This window comes from Amia ocellicauda, chromosome 20 (genome assembly GCF_036373705.1).
Source record: "Amia ocellicauda isolate fAmiCal2 chromosome 20, fAmiCal2.hap1, whole genome shotgun sequence".
Lineage (NCBI taxonomy): Eukaryota > Metazoa > Chordata > Actinopteri > Amiiformes > Amiidae > Amia > Amia ocellicauda.
In genome coordinates this window covers 9,287,181-9,299,333 of record NC_089869.1, presented here as the reverse complement: position 1 = coordinate 9,299,333, position 12,153 = coordinate 9,287,181, and the positions used below count along the sequence as shown (strand labels likewise).

Genomic DNA, 12,153 nt, shown 5'->3' with positions numbered 1-12,153 from the left:
CGTGAACATAATGCAGTCGGCGCAATCAATCATTTCCCACGTCTCCATTCATTCATTCATTGCTGTAGCTATTGTCAGCACACTGACATGGGTTATTTCAATTCCACTTCTACTGGCCTTACCTGACCTTTTTGGAGACTTTTAAGGCCGTCGAGTTGAGGACCTTGGAGCAGAAACTTGGCCTCAAGCTCACCCCCTGGCACTGCTTCCTTGTACATCTAACCTTGATTAGGTTTAGGCAGCAGGAAGACGTTGTGATACATTTAACACAACCAAAGCCATTTACACAAATCAGCATATAGCACTATATACAATGCAAGAAACACATACAGACAGTTAAATAGATCAACATCCACAAAAAAAGGAAAAAACAAGACATCATTATACATCTGACATCCTCTACCAGAACAAAAAAGTATCTGAAGAAACGTCACAGTGCGCTCAGACTCTGCTTGTCTGGGTAACTTATTTGGTAGAATACGTGTAGAATATATATATATATATATATATATATATATATATATATATATATATATATATACATACACACACACACACACACACACATACATATTTCCACATCAGTGAGGCATATGTTCTCATCTCTCACCATCTCATTAAAATGACATTTCAATGGTTACAATGGAATAGTGTAATCAGAAATATGAGGCCCTCATTAGCCTGATGCTACAGACAGATGCTGACTGCCTGTCAAATGTCTACAGCAATTTTAATACAGAAGAAAAGACAAAAAATACTTTGTGCACTTCAGTCACAATAAAAGATAAGTCTATGAACTTGTGTTTGCCTGAGAAGACGAATACTCAATCAATCAATTGATTAATCCATCCGTTTTTATTAGTGTTTCATAGAACAATTAATATAAGGTGTGCAAATACATACATAACCTGTTAGGCACAGTTGAGAGAAAACCAAAAACTGCTATAGGATGACAGACCGTTTTAGGAATAAATAAATATCAGGGGGGGTCCATAGCAGGCTAGGCCTAATGCTTGCCGCCCCTCCAGGCATATATAACTTATCAAACTAGCAGCATGCAGCATCGTCAAGTTGTTCGATGGTGCTGCTATCTGTGGTCATCCCTCAGGTGGCTGGCCCTCGGGGAGGAAGTGACTCATCAGCCCTCAGGGGTTGGGGTGGGGGGTGTCTCCTCAATTGCCAGAAGGCAAAAAGAGGGATTGTCATCAGCCGCTGAAAGCACTGTTGTGTTCCATTGCACAAACCCTAAAGTTTAAAAGCGCTACAATACTAGTGGAGGTGAATGTCGATTTTCAAAAGCCATTTCAAGGCTTGGAAACACACAATAAACACACCATGAAATAAAACTCAGTTAAACAATGCCAAGGCATTGTTGGTTTAGGTTTCACTTAAGAATTATTGCAAATGGGGATATGAAAGTGTAATCCTCTGAGTTTAATCCCACAAGATGAATTTCTTCAGGCTGTTTCCACTACAACCTCTCCTACTGTAATAGTATAAAGGAATTAGAAGCTCTTCAAGGTGACTTGGAAGCGGCCACAAAAAACACAATGACTTGTTCTCTGACATGCTTGGACACCGTTTCCATGGTTGGAGGACACGCCTCCACACGAGGAAGACTTCAAAAAGGAAAACCACAACAATGTACATCACACCAGTGAGCCAAGTGAATGGAGAGAGACTCAGTGGAAATAAACAACAAAATAAACACCAGGGACACAAAACCAACTATTCTTTGTGAGCAATTTGTCCTTAAATAAAACACTGCACCTACAGCCTATCAACATCAAATACTGCCCATTTATTCCTGTCCAGATTTCAGTGTTTCAAGCCTGGTTTACAAATGCCTTCATAACTGTGTCCTAGCTGCTGGCCCCTATTTGGGTAGGCCCCCTTTTTAGTATTTACGCTCCTATTTTACCTTTTTCACATTTTGTACGTCAAAACTAAAACACACCTTTTTATAGGCGCTTAAAATAAGTTACGGATGACCCGTCTTATTTTGGCAACATTGCATTGAAAGCATTTCAGTTGCTTATTCTGGACAGTGCTAAAGGTGTCACATTCCCTAGAGTAGACCGGAAACCCTAGGGAGAGGAGACAGGGGGAGTGCAGGTTAGATTCACCACAAACACAGGCAATAGGCGGACATATATTGTAAAAAGGAAGAACATCATCTTGGACATAATACAAGACTCTCTGAAGCCGGATTTGCCAAGCTACTGAGAAACAATCCGAGATATTTTCATGCATGGTACTGATATGAGTGTGGGCATTTATGTTACATGATCAAGACATACCATGCATTTCTGCTTTAAACACAGTGCACCACAAACATGGGAGTTTCAAATATGAAGTTGAGGACAATTAGGACATCAAAGGAAAAACACACACACAGACACACACATATATTCTTAGAACACCCAAAACCAAAAGCTATGTTAACCACGTACTGCCTTCTGCTTTAGAAGCAAAGTGTTGGGGTTTGTTGGGTCCTAACTAGGCTTCTGGGAGGATGAGAAGCTTGCGGAACAGTCCGCTCACCATTACAGAGGTCTTCTGCTCTGTGTCTGATGGCATTCCTCCAGGTTGTGAGTGGGATGTGTTGATTGTCTCTCCCTTCTGTTTCTTTACTCTTCTGGCTGGAGTACAAATGTTCACTTCCAGCTAACCGTAAACTGCCGTCCTTCTCAATCAGGTCCCTGTGGGGGCATTTCAGTAGTGATTAATCCCTACTAAAGTGACCATTTAGGAGAGCTTGAGGTGCTATATACTTGTAGTCTCAATTAGCTGTGACTAAAGATGCCCCTCTTCATTACCAGTGTAGTCATACCATTCATCCGGAGGCCAGGAGTTGAAGGTCTTTCCACAGGGCACTCAGTTCCATTCAACACCATGCAGGAGAGTATCTGCTTGTTTTTTAGTGACCTTAAAATCAATCAATCAATCAGTCAATCAATAAACCATTTTAAAGAATTCACACCAAGGCACTGGACAGCTATAATTGGATGCTACAGTTTGGCTGTACAAATTGGTGTGATTAACGGGTGCAACCATTAAACTGCTTGTGCTTGTCCTCAAAAAGCCAATTCATGTCTTGATTTTTTCTTTTACGTCTGTCCATATCCCCGCTACGAGAATCAACTGCAGCGTGGTTTTTGAAATATTAATCTGTTCTAAACACAATACTGGGAATGGACTGTCCACACACACACTTCCCAGAATGTGTCACACTGTGGAGCAGGGCTGCAGGGAGATTGAGTGGCACTTCACTTTTCGTCCGCTTTGGCAAGTCGGGCCGATCTCTTCAGCAAAACGTGGGTGCAAATTGTGGCCTCTGGGCCCGCTCTTAGCACGTCTAAATCAGCCTGCTTCACAATACACGTCATATGTTCAAAAACAAACAAAGACACGGGCTAAAACAATAAAGCCTGAAACCATTAAGACCATTTTGTTCGCCTTCCCTTCAGTTACGGTTATGAATAATAGGATTATGTAGCAACAGGGAGTTCAGCTAAGGATATTGTTATAGCGTTCTGGATGGAGCATCTTTAATATGATTCAGTAGAGCTACCTGATTACACCGCAGGTAAAGGTTATGCTTGCAGCTGTTATCACGAGCAGACATTTCAACTGTTTCGCCTTCCTGCAGCTTCGCTGGAAATGTCTTATTTGCATTACAAACTGTTGCATTACAGCTTGAACTGATACACGTAGCATACAGTCCTGCGGTACTGGCATTCGAATGAGAAACCGCTTTGAAAAAGGGGCTGAGCTAGGGCTGAGGAGACAGCTTGCTCCTCTTTCCCTTCTGCAAGAGGGCACTTCATTTCAGATTTCTTCTTCTCCTGCCTCTCTCCCAACAACTCGCAAATGCTGCCAGGAGTGACTCTCAAAAGCTTGCCACTTTTAATGAATGACGATCTTGATTTTATCTGGCCTTCGTAGGCCTGAGTGAATCAGGAAGCCGTCTTTGTGAAGCAAGAGCACAAGAAGTTATAAATACACAAGGTGTGGGAGGGAGAAAGCTTCTTCTCCGTCAAGCAGGCCTCCGTTTTGATCTTCAACAGCTTTCTTCCATCAACATCTGCGTTTACTCACTTCTGGTTTCAACACCCCCACCGACCCCCAGCAACTTCCCTGGGATTGCAGCAGTGTGTTCGGACATGAGGCTGGTGTTCGAACCCGTGATGCCAGCTTTATTATCGAGGCCAACACAATTGCCAAGCAGATATTCCTGGACAATGTTGGGCAGTTCCAAAGTGGCAAACGAGCGAGGAGACCTGTAGCACTGGCTTGTTTGCATCGTGCATCACAGCTCTGTTAACAATCAGGCCCTATTGAGAGACACAGGCTTTTATGGAGTGCATGCTGTTCTGAGGCAGGCACATCAGGAAACGGACACAAAAATACATTTCCCTACATAACGGTTTAGAAATAAAATGCTTCAGAGCACCACGGGCTCACCAACCCGACAGGAGTCAATATAACAAACAGGAAAGCCAAGTACTAATTTCGCACTGGCAAAGTGAATTGGCTTATATACAACAGCTCACTGTGACTGCCAGCTGAAAAGATTGCACCTTCAAAAGTAATATTTTACACTAGGTAGCAAAATCCAATCCTACATAAACATCAGTGAAATGATTGCTTAACATAGTCTTTGTACAATTTCCCTTCCGCCCTGCTTTCGAACACGTCCCTGTGGGAAGGGAAAAAGCTGGCACCAGCAACACAACTGTGAAAACATCCCCCTCGCGTTTTCATGAGGAACATGCAGTGCTGCTTCACTGTTGCACTGTGGTGTCTGCGTGTTCCCTACAGTCCAGCGTAATTTTTCATCACGTCTAGCGCGTGGTTTGAGGCAGTCATACTCGTCACTGGAGTTAGCGGTCTGATCGCACAGAATGTAGTGTGAGAATTGCAGGAGGCTGGGAGGGCTGGGTATCTACTTGTTTACAGTGAACAGGATGCTCCGTGTATTTAAAGAACAGGCTGGTGCAGGAAGAAGTGTTGCACGTACAAGATCGTTGCTACACCACACAGAAATTGATACAATCCATTCTTCTGGGCTGGATCAATTGACGTGACGAGGAGGAGCGTCGATTGGGGCATTGATTCCCATTGTGATCGTGGGGACGCTGCAGGTGGGAATGGGGAGACCTGCACTGGCTTGGCAAATGCCCAATCAGGAAGCATCCCGTTTAAAGTGTTTAAAGAGTCTGTTAAACGTTAAGACGGACAAGAGGACAATATCTATTCTTCAAGGCCGAGGAAGGCTGGATCGGTGGACCCGCAGAGATGTGGGAACCCATTGCGTAGGCACAGCGCATTGCCTACCTGGGGAGGATGGCATGTGGAAATCAGTAGTTTGCTTCTGTTTTAGTTTGGGTTTTCGACAACCTTCTAACCCTGTCATTCCTGCATTGTTGGTTCTCAAAACGGTGCTGTGATGAATACGCTCTTTGCGAAAAAGTCTTGTAATGACGCTCGGCAGTACAGAGAGATCCATCTTCATTCTTCTCAATTATTTTGTCAAATCTTACTAATAAACAAGTTTGATGGGCAGTAATGAGAGTTTCGTTCCAGCGGGATAGTTCTTCTTTATCTTTATTACTATAGAGAGACAGGATACAGGAGGGGCAGGGTACCAGTTAAATAACTGAGAAACTAATGATATACTCCTAATGATTTAGTACAGAGGTGCCTGCAAACACTGGTGACTGCTGATAGACTGCAGCACATTGAGCTTAGCAAACTGTGAATGCCTGCTCCACATCCTGGGGTGAATTTAACACTTCTAAATAGTGGCTGACTCCTTAAGCTAGGGCATGTGTGTGCTGGAGCAGATTTAATCCAAACTGTCACCCTGATCCTGGCATTGCACTGAAGGGTGTCCCAATGTCCCAGACCTTGTGCCGTAGTATTTGAAGAATTGAGCTTAATGTGGACATGCTAAAGACTGAGCTTCAGTGATGATGATATTTGGATGATGATTAAAGGGTGATATTATAAGCAGGTGGTTGCCAAACAACCACTTAAACCTCAGTTGAGTCTCATCATGAACTCTCAAAGCATCAAAATCACATCTATCCTGTATCATTTTTCTGTATCTTCAAAGCTACATATATCAGTGTCTTCTACTGCCCCTTCACACACTTAGTGATGGTCGTGAGTAAGTCAACCGAAATGGCAACAAGTAAAAGCGTTTTCAGTCATCGCATTAGTGTCTGGAGCGCTGGGCTGTAGGTTAGCCAGAGTCCTTTTATTTAGCCCTCCAGAAAGCCCTCAAAGGGTAACCTCACTCTTCCCCTGCTGCGAGAGAGAGGCCACTTGCTACAGCCCGTACAATAACATTGAAATCAATGTTTTATCAGCCAGATTTATGGATTGCATCCAAGGGAGAAAGTGCCCTTCAAGCATCCTAACCTGAAGTGTAATTTCTACCTCTTTGCTGAAATGTCACAGTCATAATGAAATTTAGCCTGCAAGAGAAAGACACTGACATTGGCTGTGGAGAAGGGGGTGATAGATGTGAGATTTTTAGAGAAGGAGAAAATGTCCAGAGGGCAGGACCTTATCTGACCTGGCACTATTCCCTGGCATGGGATGGAACAGTGAGTGCAGCTGTGTGGTTATTCAATTACGTTCTTGGTAAGAGTTAGGCTTTGTCTTAAACCAGTTAGTTAGGAATACAGTCGAGAGATCTTGGGCTGCTTTGATATTGGAAAAAAAAAAAGAAATACACATCCAAACTTTAGTTATTAATGATGCCCTCCTATTTGAGTGTTTTTGAATGTCAGAGCCATTCCCAGGGGTCCCCTTAAAAACAAGCTTTTCTGTACAATGTTAAAGGGATGCTTTGTATTGTTAGTTTTTTCCCCCCCACTCCTTCCACTTCTAACTCTCAAAATCCCCAACTCCCCACCCTCCATACCACTCAAAATGAGCTTCAGTGTTTACTGGGCCAGTCCCCCTGAGAGACCCCAGTTCCACTGGACTGGAAATTGCCAGAGCGCCAGGGGACGGGGAACCGCTTTCGGAGAGAAAATGTGCGAGTGTGTGTGTGTGTGTTGATGGAATGACTGCCCTGCAAACAGACACTTACCAGACAGTCAAGCTATAGCAGTCCCATGAAGTCTGTCGAATCCTCCCCGTGGTTTTGCATCGACTCCCCTTTGGATCTCCAGACGTGCACATCTGGGCTCTTGCTTTGTGTCTGCAGACGCTAAAGGGAAGCTAATACAAAAACCTCCCTCTCTTTCTCTCTCTGCATTATATATGATCCCTCTGTTAGATGCAGGAAGTGCAGAGAGCTGTGCTAAACCTGTGTTTGTGCCATGTCTGTCTGTATCATTTTCTTTTGCCTGCCCAGTCATGTCATGTCAGGGGCAGTGAGAATTGTTGTGTGATGGAGGGATATATCCAGAGTGATGTCATTTTCATTAATTTTATACAGTCCCCTTCCAAAATTGATGAGGTGGTATTTGTGCTTCTCATTTTGACAGTCTTTTCTATCTCAGAGTATTCATGACTATTATTTTTCCTTGCCATTGAATCTGAAATCAGATCTATAACAACATGGGGATTGATGTGGACAGAGTACCACCAGCACACAGTCAGGGAGAGCATCCTGGTTCTTTGTGGCTTTCTCAAGAGGTCAACAAGGTTAACAACGTGGGTTATGGGGCCTCCTGACTTGAGCTGAGAGAGAGGGCGTCACAGGATGTGTTAGATTCCAGCGGAAAACAGCGTGAAGAGAATACAGAGACGGTGGACCACTTCCCACTGATGGTTATTTTTAACTGAAGTGACAATGTGCAAGCAGCGTGAGGGAAGGAGAAAAACAAGAAAGAAGGGGGAAAAAAGGCTCTGAACAGGCTGTTCGCAGCTGACATTAACGACCCCGGAGAAGGACATGACATTATTCTTGTGTAACCTTGAAGAGCAAAATCTCACCTCCAGTGCTAATTTGTGCGTGGAAACACCAACTTCACATGGCAACACTCACCAACTGCTATATCGTTAGCCTCAGAAGCACTGTCATGATCTCAGTGGGTCAGGCGAGATAGTCCTTGTTCCCTCTGACCACTGGCTGTGCGTTGCCATTGGATGTCCGGGTATAGGAATATGTTGATGGTCAATCAAACAACAAAAAGGGGCAACAGACGAATTATCTTTAAATTGTTTATCCTTGTAGGTATGGTTTTCATTATTTTCAATTGCTTAGGACTTTGAACTGGAGTTGGTGGAATAGTTTGCCTGATTATCTGTGGGAATAATAGTTTCTGATTAAAGTCTATCTTGCGACACCCATACATATAACCAATAGCGGTCATGTCCTCTGAAAACAAGAGCGGGTTCCCACAATACCCTATTGATACGAGCTCAGATCAGTGGTGAGGTTGATCTGCAAGAATTCACTTTGAGTCTGTTTCATTTAATTGAAGATAGATGTTTCTTAAGATGGTAAATGGAGAATATGCAATTGGAAAGGATGGATAGATTACAAGGTAGAGAGATCTGTCTAATGCTTGAGTTTTGGCTCAAGGCACAAAGCATGTATATAAAAGTATAACGCTACCTGTTCCTATGGCTCAGAGCCCAAACACAGCTAGGCTGGCATAAATGCAATTTGTCTAGTTCTCTGAAAAGTACGCTGAATTTACTACCTGCGTGGTTCTTATGTTGATGTTCAATAGCAGCGAGGTTTGGCAGGCTTCATCGACTTGAGGACTTTATTTCTAATTTAGGAATTTCTATACATTTATGTTTATGTTTGCCAAAATAAGGTCATGTGACTTACACATCATCCACTATCCAGACAGCCTCAAAAGCTGATGTAGAAGGTTCCTGGCACAGATATCAGTTATCTCCCCATGATGTCTGAAAAGCAATATGGACAGTAGTAAAAAAACATTATGAATCAACCAGATGCCAGGCTCCGAGACCTTACAGATTTGTTGAGTTAGTGAAAAACTTCTCTTTAAAGAGTTTACATCAAATACAATCTCATCTGATATCCATGGTGTGCGCTTTGTGGCGAGATTCTTTCTTGTCAAGGTTTTCAGTACATGAAAACCACGCTCGCAGGGTTTGCTGGGAGGAAACAGGCTCTATGTGTTGTAAATATGTAGGAGTGGGAGTGCAGGCCTCTTTTTCAAGCTTGGTCATCTGCTCTGTGTTAGAAGTGACATGTTAGAGTCACTTTAGAGTCAGCCGTGTTATAAAAAAAGCACTGTTCTGTTGTTGGTGTTTTTTTTTTTTTTCCTTACACCTGTCTGAGTAGTGTTCTTTAAGAGTGTCATTGGCATTGGACCAAGATTGAGATTGACCATTTCACACCTTTGTGAGCTCACCAGTGGTGTGCTGTTTTGTAGCAACCAAACAAATATTTCCTCACAAGTATTGTAGCTTGCAACTCCTCACATTGCCATTATTTTGTGAGGTGGACTTATGTCTTCTCTCTCAACACTGTTTATTTTGTTTGATTGTGTTTTGGGGCTCATCGAGCACCCTGCTGGTCTCCAATGTGGGTGTGCTTGGAGGGAGAGTCGTACGTTGGACTCTTCGTTAATCAGAAGCACACGAGAAACCTGTAGAGTCGGTTCGATGAGTTCTCTCTCCGCAGTCTCCTTGAGACATTCTAGTGATGACGATGTCCAGGCCAAAGGGGATCTGATTAAAGCAGTCCTACGGTAATTTGAGTTGTTTTTTTCCACCAACCCACAAAGCCACACACACAATGGCCTCCCTTCTCCCAGAACCTCAGATTCAAACAGACATGTCAGTCCATAATCAGGTTTGCATGTGAAATAGCCAGAAAAAGTTTAATTTATACGTTTAACCAAACCAGTGTTAGACGAGCATAAAATGGACCACTCTCAAGCCACAGATCCGTCGGTCCCGTTCCCTATTTGTAGACATCAGATAAGGGATGTGTGCAGTGATGGTTGACTCCCGCGCTATGGCCGGGCTCCCCAGTGACCAGAGACCATCACAACAGGGGCTACTTTCCTCTTGCAATAGCGTGGCTTTGTCAGCAGGGCCCACACCTGACAGCCTCCTGAAAAAAAGTGAATTACTGGCCCCAGCCAGGGCCTGTGGAGGGGGCAGGCCCGGCCGAGACACAGAAGGAGCCTGGCAGTGGGTAAGGTCAGGCTGCTTCAGGAATTCATGGGATCTCCCTGACAGCCCACCTTCCCATCATGGTAATAACATCCTGATTGCGGACAGCTTTCAGTCGTCCTCATGGTTACCGTCGAATCTGAGTGATTGGCTTCCCCTGCCCGGCTACCGAGCGGTCACACTCAATTACCTGGAACGCCAGTATGCACAACAACCCCATGTACCTTTCTGTCCATTTTTTATCCAGCGCTCCTAATCGCCCAAACTACTGAAGCACCCTAAGCGGAACAGTGTTTGCATGGCACTGCTTGCAGATCTGCAGATGCTAAAGCGAACAGAAAGAAAAGCTGGGGTCATTTTATTAGCCTAGGAAACATCAGCGGACTGACGCAGATGGCGTTTCAGGCAAACAGGCGAACAAACGCTTGCAGGTGACGGGCTTTGCTTCCATTAAAGCCAGCACAACAATATTATTATTGATTGTATCTTGAGTTATGGTCTGCTGATTGCGTGGAAGCCATTGTTTGGTGGTAGAGACATCATCTACAAGGAAGTCTTTGCGTTTGCGACAAAGTGGATGGATTGTGATCCCATTGCTGGCTGTGTTGCTGTTGGTGCTTTTAGAGCGTCTGGTACTTAACATTGTTTGTTATGAATGCTACGCTGTACAATAATGCTCAGCAAAGTACATGAGGATTTGTTGTTTACCCACGCCTATACCGAATAGTACTGGTGGTGAAGGGGTGGAGAAAAATCTGCTTGCCTTTTTCACCAAACACGTGTTGGCTTTGACATGCAGAATACTCCATTGAGTGTATATTATTTTGCACATAGCATTTTCCCTCAGAGAATATCCTGTCTTGTGAAGGTTAACTACGGATGCCTGGTCATTATGTTTGATCTCCCTCTTTCTTCATCGCAGCTCACCCTATTATCCAATTAGAGCAGAGCCAGTGATTTCTGAGCAGCTGAACGTTTCTAGTAAGGTGTCAAAGGTGACCTCTTAACATTACTCACCAGTGTGTGAGTGTGGAGAGCAATAATTTACGAATCATAAGGACTACAATTGAAGGAGGAAACGCAGCGAACAAAATGCCTATTTGTAAATATTGCATGATAATGACCGATTTACAGATAATAAAGAGTTTGATTGGGGTATAGGCACTTTAATTCTACGCAGAATAACCAAAATGCAGAGCCTTCTCTCACGCAGCCCTGTGTTGATAACTCACATGCTTTCTGTTCAAATTGGCACAGGTTCAGAGGGAACACATGGATGCCTGATTGAATCATCAGAAAGGTATGTACAAACTGACTAAAGCTATGCAATACAATGCCAACCAATAAAAGGCTTGGGCATCAGCTAACCTTTCGCCAGGTCAAATGTTAATTTCACCTACGAAGGGTAATAAGCCTTTTATTAATATATTTCAGGGCGACTTACACGTGTTACAATATATCACATTATTTTTACATACAATCTAGGTACAGTAGCTTGCTCAAAGGTTCAACAGCAATGTCCCCCACCTGGAATCGAACCCACAATCCTCCACTCCAGATTCGAGTCCTAGCCACTACTCCATACTACTAGACAAAACCTGGAAGCGTGTGGTTAACGTTTTTGTTGATGTGCAGAAGCGTGTCGGACTTGCATAATATGGAGTCTGAAAATAGCCACCTGATTACATAATTGCAAGCAACGATTACTACTGTACTGTTACTGCTGTACCTGCTTATCTGAACACTACAATGATCCTTTATTACACAGTAATTATTGTGGGGTTATCTATTTGGCAGATCTTAATGAAACAGGAAGCAACTTATTTTTTGGGAGTGTGCAGATTCGGCATTCCTGAGTGCTTTTTCTTGTTGTTATTTATTTATTTCTTCAAAATAAAATACACCCTTCTGTCAGATCCTGCTTTCCTGTGTTACTGCAGTGTTTAATGGAAGCTACAGTTCAACTAATGGTGCTATATAACTCTGAAGGCCATGTTTAACCTGCGTGTGAAAGTGCTCTGTGGT

General features: G+C 43.5%; 1 long non-coding RNA gene across 1 annotated transcript in view; it reads left to right on the top strand.

The window, feature by feature from the left end:
* The window catches only part of LOC136715881 (uncharacterized), a 120,803-nt gene that overhangs the window by 102,186 nt on the left and 6,464 nt on the right, over nt 1-12,153 (top strand). Inside the window, exon 3 of the long non-coding RNA XR_010805098.1 lies at nt 11,386-11,428. This is a non-coding gene — a long non-coding RNA (uncharacterized LOC136715881). The remainder of the gene's footprint in view (nt 1-11,385; nt 11,429-12,153) is intronic.